The sequence below is a fragment of the Diceros bicornis genome, chromosome 7 (assembly GCF_020826845.1).
Source record: "Diceros bicornis minor isolate mBicDic1 chromosome 7, mDicBic1.mat.cur, whole genome shotgun sequence".
Lineage (NCBI taxonomy): Eukaryota > Metazoa > Chordata > Mammalia > Perissodactyla > Rhinocerotidae > Diceros > Diceros bicornis.
In genome coordinates this window covers 57,624,203-57,638,448 of record NC_080746.1, presented here as the reverse complement: position 1 = coordinate 57,638,448, position 14,246 = coordinate 57,624,203, and positions in this window count along the sequence as shown.

The window sequence follows — 14,246 nt, the reverse complement described above, 5'->3', positions numbered from 1 at the left end:
CCCCTCTCAGCTTCAAAGGCTTTGGGGTCCACCAGCTTTAGCAGGGAGCAGGTCTCATTAATCTCAGTGTCCCCAATACCCAGCACAAGGCCAACTGCTGAAGGCATTGGATTTTTTTCACTTGCAGATGCATTTTTTTTTTAATCGAAGTGAAATTCACTTAACATAAAATCAACCATTTCAAAGTGCACAATCCAGTGGTGTTTATGTATTCCCAGTGTTGTGCAACCACTCCCTCTATCTAGTTCCAAAACACTTTTATCACCCCAAACGAAATCCCCATACCCATTAAGCAGTCACTCCCTATTCCCTCTTCCCTCAGCCCCTGTACCTATTCTAGATATTTCATATAAATGGAATCATATAATATGTGACCTTTTGTATCTGGCTTCTTTCACTTGGCATAATGTGTTCAAGGTTCGTCTGTGTTGTGGCATGTATCAGAACTTCATTCCTTTTTATAGCTGAGTAATATTCTATTGTACGTATATGCCACATTTTATTATCCATTCATCCATTGATGGATATTTGGGTTGTTTCTACCTTTGGGCTATTGTGAGTAGTGCTGCTATGAACATTCGTGTATAAGTATTTGTTTTAGTGCCTGTTTGGAATTTTTTTGTGTGTAGACCTATGCATGACTGAATTTTTAAAGAAGGTGATATTTCTTCACAGGTTTTTAGCAAACTAATCAAACTTATGCAGTGGCTCTGGTTACGGACCAGGGCCTGTGGAAAGGGGATTTCTGACTGGGGCAGGGTTGAGGTTATCATCTTATCAAGAGTTGGATAAAGACATGGCACGTATGTATCAAATTTACCCACAACAAGAAGCCAAGAAGGAGAGCTAAAATTCACAAAGCAAATATATAAGGAGAGAAAAGCATCAAGTCTTGCATTGGGTTTCTTCAAATGATTGTCCAAGAACAGGATGTGGGAGAATTGGTTTGCAACAATGATGCTAAAAGGAACTCAGAGTTTGAGCTGACCACAAGCTTTATGTGAGCCAAGGCAATGGCTACCAAATAAACAAATGCAAATATAGGCTACATTAACAGAGGCATAGGGTCAGAACAGAGAAGGTGATTTCCCAACTCTGCTCCACACTCAACCAGATCCACATGTAGCTCTGAGGCCTCTCTGACATTCTAGGATATACTCTGGGTCAGGAAAAGGTGACCGGACTATAGAGGCCTGAAAACCATGTCACGTGACAAGTGGGCAGAGGACCCAAGTGGAGGCAGGGTGGCTGGAGCAGTCTGTTGCTCAAGGTCTGCAAGACTAGTCCCCAGGGAAGACGGCTTTTTTCCTATCAGGGAGTGAGCGCCCTTTCTTTTAGGGTTGTGTGTATGGAACGAGCAGGGGAAAGATTCAGGGGACGCAGTGAGCCCACGTAAGTCAGGGGGTCAGGTGACTGCCCTGGGGCTTTTCAATACTGAGAAACAGATTTATCCTGACGGGGAGAGAGGGGCAGAGAGAATGAGCCTCCATGGTGTTGCTTTTGTCTCCTCCTCCTCTTTTCCCTCCTCCTTCACCTCCTCCCCTCTTCCTCTCCTCCTCCTCCTCCCCCTTTGCCTCCAGATTGGCACCCAGCACCATTCTATACTGAGAAGAGGAGTAAATCCCAATACAAGTTGAGGATTTTTGTTAGAACGATGGGCTGAAATCGACAGGATGGGATTTAACTGGCTAGCTTGTAAAAACCCAGGAAAATGCTTGTGCCGTTATGGTGAATGAAAAAAAGCAGAGTGTGCAGTTATGTATACATTATGACTAGGTTAAAACGCATAGAAAACTCTAGCAGAAAAACACCAAAATCTTAACATCAGTTACCTGTGTGCATCAGAACTGTCAGAATTTTTATTTTGTGTTTCGTATTTTTCTGTATTTTTCAGATGTTCTGTATGAAGAGGCATTGTTTCTATGGTCAGAAAAAACAAACAAACACAACCCTTTGTTGTGGATGAATTTAATTGGGACAGATGTGGGGTGCCACAGAAGCAGTGCCTGCAATTTTCGCCCGGCCACTTCCTGCCCTGCCCTGGGCTGGCTGTGTGGCACACCCCCGCCCCCCCAGTGGTTCTTCTGGTCTGCTGGACTTCCCCACACAGGGCCCTGTTCCCAGCAAGCACTTGGGGAACTTGAGTAAACACAGGACAATTTGCTTGAAGAGCCATACAAATAAGTGATCCTAGAGTGGGAAGGAGAGCCCAGCTCCCTCTCAGGTAGAAAAGACCCAAGAGGTGGGGAGACCACAGGATGGGTGCAGCCAATGGGGTTGGGCGATTGCCAGGGTGGAGCAGGCTCTCGTCTCCCGGTGGTGCTGCAGTCGGCCCTCAGCCTGGACCGACCTCAGACTGGCAGCGAACAGGGGCTGCCAGCGCAGGAGTCCAGAGGAGCCAGGGGCAGTGTGTGCCGCTCCCGAGGTCTCCAGACATTGCCATGTGAGAGCTTGGATGCACTGAGCACCTCCCTAGTGCTGCACTGGGCTGAGCCTTCACGCATTCATTTAATCCACATGCCAAGCCCACCAGGTCAGCATCGTGACCCCATTTTACCTACAAGAAAACTGAGGCTCTGAAAGATTAGGCACCGGGTCACACAACGAGGACACAAGAGAGGTGCCCTGAACCACTCTTGCACACGCCTCAAGATAGTCTCAATGCTTGGCTTCCTGCCTGGTGAAACGGTCTGTCTCTCCGCCTCCGTGGCCTTGATGTGGCCCCACTCATGGTTTGCGTATAGTATGTGGTGACTTTTTTTTTTTTTTTTAATAATTTTATTTATTTATTTTTCCCCCAAAGCCCCAGTAGATAGTTGTATGTCATAGCTGCACATCCTTCTAGTTGCTGTATGTGGGATGCGGCCTCAGCATGGCCGGAGAAGCGGTGCGTTGGTGCGCGCCTGGGATCCAAACCCCGGCTGCCAGTAGCAGAACGCGCGCACTTAACTGCCAAGCCACGGGGCCGGCCCTGTGGTGACATTTTAACTGTGGCCTTGGAGAAGGGACCTCCTGCTCACCTCCTCATCCCTCAAGGATGGCAGAGTGCTGGAGGTGACAGTTGCAGAGACCCCCTCTGACCACCAGCCCTGCCTCTAGTGGGCTGTTCTGGGCCCTGGGGGCAAGTGGGGTCTCTGTGGCCTTGAAAATAAAGAGGAGACCCTCAGGGAAGTCACATAAAGTCAAGTCTCAGGTCCCAGCTTGGGGTGAGCTCCTGTTGCCAAGGGCTTTGTGATCAGGGCCTGGACAGGGCAGTTGGAGGACATGACCACTGAGGGCCTTTCTATCCTTCAGATTCTAAGATTCTACAATTCTGAGACTCTCAGATACTGACAGGGAGCGGGGGCAGTAACGGGGCAGTGGCGGGGCAGTGGGTCGGTGCCTTCTCCTACTTGGTCAGATGCTTTCAGAGCCTCAGCCCACCCACTCAGGGTCGTAACGAAGGGCGTCCTTGCCACATGCCAAGGATGGGACTGGTGTTTGTGTGGCCCTTGGTGGGCCTTCTCCTGAGTGTGAGAGAGACTAGCCTCTGGGGGTCAAGGCAAAGCTCTCTCTGAACTGACTCGAGAAAGATTTTCTATCATGTGCTGGGGGGAAGTGTTGTGTGGGCTCGGCGCTGGGCACACAGCGGGTGATCACCCAGTCCCTGCCCTCAGATGATAGCAGACAGACCCAGAGCTGGAGGCTCAATGCTAAGGCAGAGGGGCACATAGGGGATGCAGGGGCCAGAGGAAGGGCCCCTAACTCTGGGGACATACACCGACGGACTTTGCAGGGCTGGTTCTTTCCTCCCTCCAGTTCCAGGAAGGCCTCCAACAGCCTGTGGGGCCCACGCTGGTGGCCTCAGAATAGTCAGGGGTGTGCTGAGTCTGCCCGCTGCCCAAACCCCAAATACACTGAGTCATGGCAGCCCAGCTCTGGTTGCTTGACATCAAGAGAGAGTCACAGCTGCCTCCTGTGACCCACTGGGTAACTGAGAAGAGGCTGGCGGTTTGTGGGCATTGAGTAACCACTGGGCTTCCTGAAATTTCAAGTTTCTTTCTAGACTACTCCTCATCTTCCTCTTTTAGGGTCAGGCTCAGGGCTGGCGAGTATCCTCATACCCATGTTCATTTATCTATTCATTTAATAGTCGCTTGCTCACCACCTCCCTTTCTCCTGCCTGTCCTGGGCTCAGGGGACTAGAGGGACAGCCATAGGGTTCTGCCCTCCTGGGTTACCCGGCTCAGATAACAGCACCACCATCTACTCCTGCAGCCAAGGCAGAAATCTGGGCATGAGCCTAGACTCCTCCCTCACATGCCCTCACATCCCCCCTTGTGTTTTCTTGTATGTCCTATGCTTCCCGTCACCTCATTTGTCATCTTCTAAACATCTTCCCCGTATAGACTTAACGAAGGCAGGGGCTGTGTCTGTCTTGTTTCCTGCTGTATTCTTGACACCTGGCACAGTGCCTGGCACTTAGCAGATGCTCATTAAACATTGTTGAATGAATTAGTAAGTCCCTTTAATTCCATTTCCTTAATATTCCTTGGATCCATCCCCTCCTCCCCTCTCCTAGCCACAGCCTTCGCTCAGATCTCATCCTCCACCTGAACTATTGAGCAGCCTCCTGATGGCGCTGCCTGCCTCATCTCCCCCATTCAATTTATTTTCCACACTACAGCCCGAGTGCTCATTCTAAAGTGCTCATCTGCCCTACTCAGAACCCTTCCTGGCTCCCCATCACTCACATGAACAAGGCCACATTTCTGGGATGAAAAAAATATGATAGCAGATACGAATGATCGGCCCACTCTCCACTCCCTGTGAAAATGACCAGGAAGATACACAAAAATACAAAAACTGGCAGTGATACTATACGAACTAAAGACAAGAGAAGGTTACAAGGCAAAGCGCAAGGGAGGGATTGCACTAACTAGACTGTAGATGGGAACAGGTTGAGAAACGCGTTCTTGGTTGACGCACCACCTGCTCCTCCTCTGAAACAGAAGAGCGTGTGTCACGTGGTGTCGTTAACTGACCGTGTGCCCCCCTTTACTTCAAGCTCCTAAAGGACAAAGACCACATGGAATTTATCTTGGTGTCTCTGGCACCTAGCACAGGTCTCGGCACAGAGTAGGCACTCAATAAATATTTGTTGAATGAACGAATCAGAGGATTAAATGAATTATGCAGAACCAGTGGTTCCAAAGTAGACCATACAGACTGATCCCCACTGCCTACTCCTCTCAGGGACCCAAGGGCAGCACTGACTGGAGGGACCTTTGGCCACACCCCAACCACACAAGATTATCATCCAAGCCAGTCAGAGTGGTTGACGGCACGGATTCTGGGGGCCAGAAAGCCTAGGTAGAGTCCTGGCTCCACCGGTTATTACTGTGTGAGCTTGGGCAAGTAATTTAACCTCTCTGTGCCTCACCTTGTCACTTGTAAAACGGAGGTAGTAATAGTACCAATTTTACAGGGTTCTTGTGAGAACTAAATTTACGTGTGTCTGTAAATTTAGTGTATATATATTTAGTATATATGTATATACACATATGCACATATATGTGGATAAATTCGCGTATATATACTATACTATATGTACTATACACATATATAATATATAGTACATAACATACGCATAGTGCTGTTTAAGTGCCAGCTATTATTAATGATGACGGTGATGACAATTCCCTACTCCACCCCATCAGCTTTTCTTTTTCTGTGTCTACACTGTCTGTCTAATGGAGGAATGAAGACTTCCACCATGATTAAGCAGTGCAGCATCAAGTTGAGAGGGTCAGGAGGTGGTGCCTGGCCTGGCTTTTCTTCTGCCTGGTCAAGAGCAAGTGACCCAAACAATCAACAGGGGACCCGGGAAAAGAGCCTACACACGAGGAGGAAGAAAATTGTTCTGAAGATTCAGATGAAGAGCTTATTATCTCTGAAATGATTTTCTATAAGAAACAGAACAAAACTCTAAAAGTCATCTGTTTGTTATTCTCAAAACAAACACACTCCCCAGGAGGCTTTGATAGAGTGGTTGTTTGTTGGGTGCCTCCCAAGTGGGCAAAGGCTACGAACAGGAAGTTCAGAGAAATGCAAATGCAAATGGCTCTCAAACACAGCAAAAGATGCTTCATCTCACTCACAAGAGAAATGCAAATCAAAATGACGGCGAGACCTGATTTTTCACCTCTCAGATTGGCAGAAACCCAAGTTTGATATCACAGGGATGTGCCGCCCTCGTGAAATCCATGGTGGGGATTTTAAATCCTTGGGGGATTTTACTTTGAAGAATTCACCCCTCCCTCACTTTCAGCAATGTTGTTTAACCAAGATTCCTCCACTCCAGCTCCAGGGGTGGGATTGACTGACTGAAGCCTGCTAAATTTCTCACCCTCCAGAGGAGATTATCAAAAATTATTGAGTGACCTTGGGCAAGCTACTTAGACACTCTGAGCTTTGTTTCCTCATCTGTAAAATGCAGACAGTAGTAGAGACTTGTGGAAAGCAGCCAGCACAGTGTCTATAACATACAGTAGTGCCCCCTTATCCACAGTTTCGCTTTCTACTATTTCAGTTACCTGCGGTCAAACACAGTCCAAAAATATTAAGTGGAAAATTCCAGAAATAAACAATTCATAAATTTTAAATTGCACGCTGTTCTGACTAGTGTGATGAAATCTCGCACTCTCCCGCTCCATCCCCCCTGGGACGTGAATCATCCCTTTGTCCAGCCTATCCAAGCTTTTGCTACTGGCCAGTTAGTTACTTAGTAGCGTTGTCAGATTGATTGTTGTGGTATCATAGTGCTTGTGTTCAAGTAACCCTTATTTTACTTAATAATGGCCCCAAAGCGCAAGGGTAGTGATGTTGGCAATTCAGATATGCCAAAGAGAAACCATAAAGTGCTTCCTTTAAGTGAAAAAGTGAAAGTTCTCGACTTAATAAGGAAAGAAAAAAAATCATATTCTGAGGTTGCTAAGACCTATGGTAACTTTTAGTACAGTATATTGTTATAACTGTTCTATTTTATTATTAGTTGTTGTTAACCTCTTACTGTGCCTAATTTATAAGTTAAACTTTATCACAGGTATGTATGTATAGGAAAAAATATAGCATGTATAATGCTCAGTACTATTTGCAGTTTCAGGCATCCACTGGGGGTCTTGGAACGTATCCCCGAGGATAAGAGGGGACTACTGTACTCAATAAGTGACACTTTTTATTGACTTTGGTATTTGGATACATATGCATTTATTTATTTTTTATTTTTTTATTTTATTATTTTTTTTGTGAGGAAGATCAGCCCTGAGCTAACATCCGTGCTAATCCTCCTCCTTTTTTGCTGAGGAAGACCGGCTCTGAGCTAACATCTATTGCCAATCCTCCTCCTTTTTTTTTTTCCCCAAAGCCCCAGTAGATAGTTGTATGTCATAGTTGCACCTCCTTCTAGTTGCTGTATGTGGGACGCAGCCTCAGCATGGCCGGAGGAGCGGTGCGTCGGTGCGTGCCCGGGATCCGAACCTGGGCCGCCAGTAGCGGAGTGCGCGCACTTAACCGCTAAGCCATGGGGCCGGCCCACATATGCATTTAAATATATGTGCTTGACTAGTCTAAAGCCTTATAGAATTACAAACTAGAGCTTCACTTTCTAAATCATTATAGAAGTGAAATACAAGGAAAACCTAAAATGTATAGCAAATAACAAAAAACAAAGCAATAAGGAAGCCCAAAAATAAAAAAGTAAAACAAGACTACATCAGTTATGAAATAGATATAAGTAAATTAAGCTATGCTATTGAAGGCAAAGGTTCTCACGTTCTCACATTTAAAAACAAAATTCAGGGGCCGGCCCAGTGGTGTAGCGATTAAGTTTGAGTGTTCCACTTTGGCAGCGCAGGGTTCACTGGTTTGGATCCCGGGCGTGGACCTCCTCACGGCTCATCAAGCCGTGCTGAGGCGGCATCCCACATAGAGGAGCTACAACTCTACAACTATGATACACAAGTATGTACTGGAGCTTTGGGGAGAAAAAATAAAAAGACACATCATTTAAAAAAAACAAAAAACAAAATTCAACTTGACTATATGCTGTTTATAAGACATACTTGGGTCAGCCCGGTGGTGTAGTGGTTAAGTTCACGTGCTCTGCTTCGGTGGCCCGGGGTTCACAAGTTCAGATCCTGGACATGGACCTACACACCACTCATCAAGTCATACTGTGGCAGCACCCCACCTACAAAATAGAAAAAGATTGGTACAGATGTTAGGTCAGGGCTAATCTTCTTCAGCAAAAAGAAGATTGGCAATCAATGTTAGCTCAGAACCAATCTTCCTCACCAAAAAAAAAAAAGAGAGAGAGAGAAAGAAAGAAAAAAAAAAGATACTTAAAATAACACAGAATGTCCAAATGCATTAAAGATATACATGTAAAAACTGAGATATAAAAGTATTAAAAGAAAACATGGGGAAGAGATCTTGGAGGAAGAAAGGCCTTTCTAGGGCCGGCCCCGTGGCTTAGCGGTTAAGTGCGCGCGCTCCACTACTGGCAGCCCAGGTTCGGATCCCGGGTGCACATCAACGCACCGCTTCTCCTGCCATGCTGAGGCCGCATCTCACATACAGCAACTAGAAGGATGTGCAACTATGACATACAACTATCTACTGGGGTTTTGGGGGAAAAAAAAAAGGAAATGCAAATAGATCTTAAATAGCTCTTTTGTTATGAAAAGACGTGCTCAAAATAAGAGAAATGCAAATTGAAACTACACTGGGACATGGTTTTAGACCCATCAGGTTGGCAAAATTCCAGAAGTTTGATATCACAGTGTTGGTGGGGCAATGGGGAACCATGTTCTCTCATACAGTCCTGATGGGAGCGTCAGTTGGTACAACCCCAAAAATGGGCAAGTTGGCAGTAGTTATCAAATTTACAAATATACAGTCCTTTTGATGTAGTAATAATATTTCTGTGAAATTTCCTACATGAACAAAAAGTATGTACACAGTTATTCATTGCAGCATTGTTTGTACTAGCAAAAAATTGGAAACAACCAAAATGTCCACCAACAGAGGATTAGTTAAATACACTGTGGTACGTCTATACAATGTGATACTATGCAGCCCCAAAAGAATGAGGAAGCTTCCAATGTATTAATTTGGAAAAATCTCCAAGATATAATTAAGTGATAAAATGCAAAGTTGTGTGTATTGTATGCTACATTTTGTGTTTAAAAAAAAAAAAGTAGAAATATTTGTATTTGCACAAAGAAACTCAAGGACACACAGGAAACTAATAACATCACCTGTTGGGGATCAGAATTGGCCACATCCCAAAAGGTGTCTTTTAGGCTTGATTATTTTTGAGGACAGGAGACTCTGAAATAAACTTTGAGAACCAACCCAGTGGCGTAGTGGTTGGGTTTGTGTGCTCTGCTTTGGCGTCCTGAGGTTCACAGGTTTGGATCCCAGGCACTGGCCTGCACACTGCTCGTTGGGCCATGCTGTGGCAGTGTCCCATGGGCAAAGTGGGGGGGATTGGCACAGATGTTAGCTCAAGGCCCATCTTCCCCACAAAAAGAAAAAAAAAATTAATAAGGAAAAGAAAGAAAGAAACTTTGACTTTCCCCCTAACTGCCTAAAAGAATTTAAGATAAAAGGCCTGGCCCCAGGACAGGCCATCACCATAGATAACTCTGGGTATCATAGACTGGGGGGGTCCTTGATAAGTTCATTCTTATCAAAGTTCTGTCTCTCAGGTCACAATGTCTACAGATGGCCCAGCAAACACTAGCTTAACAAACATTTGCATTTCCATCCCCAGGTAAATTGCCTTCCTCCCCTTTGGAGCCCCAAACCACTACCCCCAACATCCTCCTTTGTCTTTAGCTGAAGATGGTATTTAAAGTGGTGGCTTCTGCCATTTTGGCAAGTTACTCAGTTTTCCTGGGTTTCTCCCATGTGTACAGGTTATTAAACTTTATTTGATTTTCTCCTGTTATTCTGTCTCATGTCAATCTAGTTCTTGGACCAGCCAGAAGGACCTAGAGGATAAAGGAATTGCCTTCCTCCCCTACACACCCTCCAGCTTATGGGTGAAGGGAGAAGTGGGAACTGGGTAGATGAATGATGGGGGATGGAGAGAGACTCTTCTCTCTATATATATTTTTTTCCTATAGTTTAATTTTTGAAACATGTAAATACATTACTCATTCCAATTTTTAAGTAAAAAAGTTAAATGACAAAGAAAATTTACGTAAAAAACACAGACAAAGCTATGTTAAGTAAGTGCAAAATAGAGGATGGTAATAGTGACATAAGAAATAACAAAAATTCCTCCTAAAAGCATTGAATGGGACAAAGGTGGATATTTTTATTTATTAAAAAAATATATAATCCATAGTGAGAAAGACTTTTCTATATTGAATAGCAGAGCATCAAAACAGATGAAATACAAATAGAAGGAGAGGATGATATAAACAGAAAAGCAGTAAGAGATACATCATTATCAGCCTGATAGGTTATATAGACTAAAAATAAATATGGATACACATTATTTTAAAATATTTGTGTGTATGTATGTACACAGTACAACTAGACTAATAAATATCAAAAGATGAATTCCGTAAAAAGAGAACACACATCTCCTTTTAAAAAATTCATAGAACACATAAAAATTAAATTGTAAAAAATAAAATACACACAAACCACAGACTTTAATTAAATCAATGTCCCCTACATACCTGCAATAAAACTAGAAATTAATAACACAAGTTTAAACAATTAAAAGAAACAACACCAAACCTAAATATTCCCCTAAAAAGACTTTTGATTGGATCAAAGAGAAATTAAAAATTCAACTACCAACTATTTATAAAATAATGATAAGGAAAACTTTACATATCAAAACATACATAAGGCGGGCCAGCCCCATGGCATAGCGGTTAAGTGTGCATGCTCCAATGCTGGCGGCCCGGGTTTGGATCCCAGGCGTGCACCAATGCACTGCTTGTCAAGCCATGCTGTGGTGGCATCCCATATAAAGTGGAGGAAGATGGGCACGGATGTTAGCTCAGGGCCAGTCTTCCTCAGCAAAAAGAGGAGGATTGGCATGGATGTTAGCTCAGGGCTGATCTTCCTTAAAAAAAAAAAAAAATACATAAGGCAGCCAAAGCTGAATTCAGAGGGAAATCATAGCCTTAACTGCTTATGTTATTTAAAAAGAATGACAATAAAAAAAAAAATAGGCATTCACTTTAATAAGCTTGCAGAGAAAGAACAGAAAAGCTACCCCAAGGTGTCTTGACATGAGTACAGCCATGTTTGGCCGCTCCATTGACCTACAGCCACCAGCACAAAAAGAAATACAAAGCTGCTTTCTGTGTGGTGGGAACTGGCCTTTTCCCGGGAACTGGCCTTTCTCCCACGGAGAGAGTTGCAAGTTGTAACATTTTAAGGCTCTTGGAGCGTCGTAGCCCGGAATGGACTGGCCATCTGTGCCGGGCTGAGACGATAACCAAAGAGAACAATGCACGTACACAACTACTGGGCTGGGACGTTAGCCAGGGGGCTCAGTGCACGTACGCCACTGATAACCATTTGTGCATGGAAACACTAAATGCTTGCTCTGCAAACTCTGTAATTGCTTACTCTGAAAATTACTGATGGTATAAAAACTGCTGGAAACTGAGCCCCGGTGAGAGTTCCACCTGTGGAAGGGACACCTTGCCCAGGACGTGTGATCCTTGCCCAGCCGCGTCGACTGACAGGGCTCTCCCGGCAGTGGGGCGTGGATGTTGTAAGTAATTGATTTGATATGAAGTAATTGATTTGATATGAAGTAATTGATTTGATGTGTTCCCTTTTCGGTCAACCTGGTGTTTCTCTTTCTGGTTGATTTGTGTCATTTCTCTTCAGCCGATGTGGGTGTTTTCCCTTTCCAGTCGGGCTGATTTTTTTTTCCCTCTTAATATTTGACCTATTTGGATCTGTTTGCAGACTATCGCCTTTACTATCCTCTATATAATAAAATATACCTTCAGTCCATTTGTTTGGAGTGGAAAGTGTCTTTTACGTCTCCGATCGAATCCCCGAACCTCTCATAACACAAGGTAATTAAGAGGAAGAAAATAATGAAAGTAAAAGCAGAAATGAATTACTTAGTAAACTATAGAACTGAGAAATCAATTCACATGTGTTTTAAACAAGCAAACAAAAAAATTCCATAGTATGGCATATAAAACCCGTCATGACTTGGCCCTTTTGGTTTATCTATCCCTTGACCCGGCCCCCAGCACACAACTCCTGCCTATGGACCCTTTGCTATCTGAACTCAGAAACCAAATAGATTGATTTAGATAAAATTTTTGAGGGCTGGTACCCCCAGTTCTCTGAGCTCTCGTTCCCTGCTTACCACTGTTATCCACTAGTGACGTCCTCCTGCCCTTTAAGGCCCAGCTCAAATGCCCCCTCCTCCAGGCAGGCTTTATGGATCCAAACTACAGCTGATGCCAGACTCAGATAAGCACTGCAAGAGATTGGAGGAGTCCAACCTTTTTGGCAACGTGCAGGTTAAAGTTACATTGGGGATGGAAGAAGGCTGCCTGGTAGAGGGGGCATTTGAGCTGGTTCCTGAAGGAGAAAGAGGAGTGCAACTGGCAATGGGCAGGGGAGACAGCACCTCCAGGAAGAAGGAAAAGCATGAACAAATGCAGTGAAAAGACTGAGTGGTTTGGAGAACGGTGGGAGGTCCTATATGACTGGGGTGTGGATGGGGAGTGGGGAGAGGTGAGTGTGAAAAGGTCAGCGGGGCAGGTCACAAAGGGCCTGAAGGACAACTGACGGGCTTATGCTTCCTCCTCCTGTGGGTGATGGGAAGTGGCTGGAAGTTCCTGAGCTGGATTGTAGGGCTGGGACCGTCAGATGGTCAGTTGCCTGACTCCCCCTCTCCCTGAGGGGGGAAAGTGGGGTGGTGGGTGGTTTGAAGGGGGAATCCTTAAGCTAGCAGGCTGCCCAGAAGGAGCTGGAGAAAGATGAGGTGGGCAGCTGGGGCTCTGGATGCCTGGGGCTGGGGTAAGGGGTCCAGCCCTGAGTCTGTTTCTCCTCCTTGACCCACTTCCAGGCATCTGCATGCCATCCTCCTACCCCCATCACGACCAGGGAGGGGCTGGGAGGCAGCTCCTGGCACCTCCCCCAGTCACCATGTGGCTTTTCTATCCACCCATTTGGCCCAGCCCCCACAGGGGCCTCTGTGCTCAGTTCTTTGTGTCTACACAGTGGCTCTCTTTGTCCTGAGTAGCCCTCCCTGCACCACCCCACTCCTGCCCTTCTCTCTCTCTCTCTGTCTCTCGCCTGTGTTACAAAAAGCACCAGTTTTGCAGAGAGACAAGCCGGGGCTCTAATCTTGGTTTCCCCCATTGAGTCTCTGTGTGACCCTGAGGAATTCATTTTGCTTCTCTGAGCCTTAGTTTTTGGTCCGTGAAAAGGAGCTGTGCGAGGAATCAAACTCCTGGCAAGAACTGGTCTGCTACCCAGTGCTGAGACCTAAATAACAAATGACATCCGCGGGGACTCCTGCCCAACCCTCATGCTCTTCACTGAGCCTCCTCCTGACATCTCTAACCTCATCCTCACCGCTGCCTGGCCAGGTGGCTAGCATTCTCCCATTTGACAGATGAGGAAACCAAGGCCTGAGCTGCACAGTTACATAGGGCCCCATGCTTCCAAGGGCCCTGCACTTGATTTAATGCTCTGCTATCCCATCTTGAAATTCTTATTAGTTTTTGAACAAGGGGCCCACATTTTCTTTTTTGCCCTGGGTCTCACAAATTATGTAGCTGGTCTTGCTGGTGGGGAGGTGGAACAGAGGCTTGCCCAGGCCTAGACCAGGCTTCCTGCCTCCTGGGCTGCCTCTCCTGGGTGCCTGCATCCTGGCACGCAGGGAGCCAGAGCTTCCAGGCTGCGTTTGGCATCAGAAGCCTGGCCCCTGCCTGGGAAACCTGAGGAGCCCAGTTCCCGGTCAGTGAGAGAGGCAGGACGGTCCAGGCCGACACAGCAGTCCAGAGAGCAGCAAGACGAGGCTGCTGGAGTGGGTCCAGCTGCGTGTAACCAGAGCCGCAGTGTGGGTCCCAACGTTACGGCTCAGCCGTCACTCCGGGAACTCAGCAGGGCCTTCCTTCCCAGCAAGTCGCAGTTCCAGGGCCAGGGGACCTACACAGACTCGCTGCATGGCTTGGGACATTCACTTCCCCTTT